We start from the raw sequence: 4,264 nt of genomic DNA on the forward strand, positions 1-4,264 counted from the left end.
ATCGTCTTTCCTCTGATAAGGACATGAATCAGATTGTGATCTGATGAAGAAGACGAGGTACATGATTCTCTAGATCAAAAGTAATGAGACTCGAATAAGAAGGATCGATAGCACCTATAGCAGATAGCAGTGACTTCCATTATGTTGGAAAGGATTGAAGAACCTCCAAGGTAGACATCATCGAAGGTGCCTGAGCTAAATCCTCAACAATATTATAATGTTGCGCAGCTCTCGCATTCAGATTTAAATATGACTTTCGAAGAACAAGGGGGTGGTCGGATGACAGACTCACTGTTAGGGCGCTCGATATGGAACGAACCTAAAGAGGATAGAGTAGAAGTAGAAGTAACATCATTGGCTTCTTTCTCCGAGGTCTGTTTTGATGTAGCTTGATAGCCCTTGGTTTGAGTTGTGATCGAGATAGGTGATGAACCTTGCATCATGAAAACTTGGGAACCTGAGGAAGCAAAAGACTGAGGCTGGTCTACCAATTGGGTTTGTTGTGACAGAAAAGGTTATTTTAAGACAAGCAAAGTCCCTTTTAGCAAACGAATAACTTCAGATCATCAGGGACAATATTTAGTGTAATGATCCTCCTCACAGACGAGGCAAGGACATTTAGGCTTTCTTCGAGAAGCGTCATCAACAGAAGATTTAGGAGGGTCTTGTTTTGGGGCATTAGATTTGGCTTTACCTTTGCCTTTATTTTTACCTTTAGAGGATTTATCTATTGTGGTATACTGGATAACATGACGCTTAGAGGTTTTACCGGGACTGGATGAATTCTTAGAGGGATTATTGGAACTTGTGTTCGAGACTGATTTCTGCTTCGAAGAAGCTTACGAAGGAGTCTGAGACACAAAACCAATCACGTCATCAACAGGTGGTGTATCCAGAGATTTCAATGTTGTCAGATCCAATGATCATCTCGGAGCATTAGGTAAAATATCATACAATGTTCCATCTTGTGAATAGAATAGGTCTAAATATTGAGCACAGGCGATATCTTGTTCTTCAGTAACACATCCACCCATGGCTATGTCCTTAGCAATTTTTCTAACTAATGATTTTGTGAACCATTCTATCAACAACTCATCAGCAATCTCAAACTTGATGAGGCGACGCCGACGTCTCCATTCATGGATATGATTAGAGATGTGGGTCGCAGTGTCTTTATTTAGTGATGTAAGAAAATGGGTGTCAATTTCATTGCGAACTAGCAGTAAAAAATGAGTTATAGAATCCATAGAGAGAGAGTTGAATTCACATTAGGTACCTCTTGAAGCCTCGAAAATCTTTACGACAACATGGGGGAAAACCCCCGGTCTGGACCTTGGTTAGCAACTCCTTTTCCATTTGGTGTAGTGGCTCCGACTGGGGATAATGGGACTAGTTTCCCAAAAAGATTTTGATAGTGCTGGTGAGGTCATATATGATGTAATGGTAAAATGATTGAGCTAAGTGTAATCTAATCTAACTACTAAACACATGCATATATCCTAATTTAGCACTATTTAACTATAAATATACCTGGGAATTAAGTACAATATGTGATCTACAATGATGTCTTACAACAATTAGTAATAAATATCTTTCAACTGCAATAAGAAGTTAAATCATTTAACAGTAATCATTTTGGATAAATAGTTAGACAAAACGATTGAGAAAAATATATCGCATATAAAATCATTCATGTATTCATAATAGAGTCAAAGCTAACATCATAAAAAAGTGCAATAATGCTAAACTGTAATTTTAGACTTTCATACATACTATAATTGAAGAAAGACGTATTGCTTAATACATAAATAAAACATGATCATAAGATAAAAGTTCCATATATGACAAGTCTTTCTCATGTGCTTCAACAATATTGGCCCAATTTCAATCAATCCAACACATTCTAAGAGTAAAAAAGTGCATTTCAGTAGAGCATGTTAGATATTAAAAGAAAATAGATCCTATTTCGTTCATTTCATCAAAACCTCCTCAAAGGTACATAAGTGCAATGTTTTGAAAAGTGCTTTTGATCAAATTTTCGAACCTCTCTCTAAATGCATGAGAGGGGTTTAAATACTAAACTACATGTCTTAAAATACACTATTACAAAAATAGTTGCGGAGGTTTCAAACAACCTTCCTTAGATTATGAAAAAAAACTTAAAAAAAAAAAAACTAAATTAAATGACTAAATCCTTTGGACTTGATCTCTAAGGTCACAAATATCAGTCATGGGCTTTAGCTGAGGTAGTTGGATGATTACAGATTTTAACTACCCAGTAAATATGGCATTTGTTAGTGCTGGCACCATCTTTTGTGTAGAGCTTGTTAAACACCTCAAGGTCATCCACTGGATGTGTGGTTTCACTAAAAACTGCTAGTATGCTTCCAAATTCATCCTGTTTATCTGTGTGATTACCTCCTCCTTTTCCTGCACTACCTATCTCCACTACTGCTCTAACTGTTTGACATTCGGAAGAAATCCTAGCATACATTATGTAATAAGATTAGTGCCATGAATATTTTCATTGATGGCTTTACTATGATGTTTGTTGTTGTCACTGCTATCGTTGTTTCCCTTTCCACTTGCTTCAGCCGAGAATCCCAATTGGTGAAAAAAATATCTTTATGAGACTCCTCCAACTTTCAGTAGGTCAACCTTCTTCCCATCCTCTAATTCTTTCCAGGTGATAAAGTCAGAAATCCTTTTGTGGATTTCGTCATATTCAAGCCTCATGTCAATGACCTGGTTTGTTAGCTTATCACTAGTCTCGCAATAAGGGCTTATCTGCGAGATTTTCTGGAAAATTACTTCCTTTTGTTGTATTAGTAGGGAATTAAGGTTGAGCGCTTCCTTGATGAATTCTTCGATTTGTGGATTATCCTTAAGCTTATCTATCATAGATTGTATCCGCGCATCTTTTTCTGCTAAGATGGCTTGATGTTTTATTCTCATCTATTTGAATTTGTTTTGGAGCTGGGCTAATTGTAATTCTTCTTAGTGATTAGATTTCTCTTCAGCTAATTGTTGTTTGAACAGCAAAATTCATTGTTCCTTTTCCTTGAGAAACATTTGGACCTTTGTCGCTTTGTCAATATTTGATGTGGTATATGCTCCTACGAATTACGACAATTTTTTGAGGATTTTAGATGGGTCCATGGGCAAGTCTTTCCATATGATGTCCATTGGTTCATTTTCCAGAGTCATAACAGCTACAACGTCCAACTTTATTTTATTCCTTTGTCTCTTGACTACAGCTTTGTCGGTAGGATTATAAAATACATCTAGCAGAGGTATTTCCTCAATTCTCAAAACAATTTCTAAAGTGGGAGTAGCAGGAATGATCTCAACGTCCCGAGTGCCTCTAGCTCCTTCCCCTTTAATTTTTGGATTATGACTTGTGTTGGGTTTTCTTAGGAGTCTATATCTCATATGTTTGCTCAGGGTTTGAATCTGTGTGAAGTTTTCTGTGGAACTGTTCCCATTCCTGTTCCAAATCAATAATTAGGGTTTTTCCTAATTGAGTTGATGTAGAGGAAACTTCTGCTTGTTTCTTTGTTGAGGTTTGCTCGGTCGTTTCCTATGTAGTTCCAGTTGTGTCCTATTTAGATTATTTATCTGTGTTTCCTCCCCCATTTTGAGAATATTGCTCTGAGTGCTCTGACTCATGCATAGATATCTCTTGGGTTTCTTCTTCTGAGTTTTCTTTGAAGCTTCCCTCCAAGCTTACGATGCATGTTAGCTCCCTTATTGGTTCAATCTGTAGTAGGTCCAATGGGACCTTCAATAATATCTTTTTCCTGTACACATGGAAAGCTTAACATCATCTGGGGTCAAAAGTAGTGATTCCATATGCGACACTTGTGAAAATGTTTCTGCTTGTAGGAAGAGGTCATCAAAGGCATCCTATTCGTGAGTGAACTACTTTACTTTCACCATAGTAGTAAATTCCTTAACAATGTGATTTGGGTCATATTGCCTTCCCAGGACTGTAGCTAGTTTCAGAGACTAAATGATCTTTGCCTCTTTGCATGCATGTCTAAAATCATGTAGCACAAATGTACCACATTGTAATGGAAATGTAGGCCAAATGGCCTACTTCTGCTCTTTCTGTCCTCTGCTTGATTCGCCATCCCCTGCTATTTGGTAGGCTATTTCTCTGGCCATTAATTTTTTGGGGACATAATATGGGAGAACATGCAGAGAAGCAATGCTTCCAAAAAATCTGATGTAGGTGAATGTTTCTCCCCCAAACCATCTGGCT

The sequence above is a fragment of the Pinus tabuliformis genome, chromosome 7, assembly GCF_031772625.1.
Source record: "Pinus tabuliformis cultivar Carrire ecotype Pingquan chromosome 7, CPIR1, whole genome shotgun sequence".
Classification (NCBI taxonomy): Eukaryota; Viridiplantae; Streptophyta; class Pinopsida; order Pinales; family Pinaceae; genus Pinus; species Pinus tabuliformis.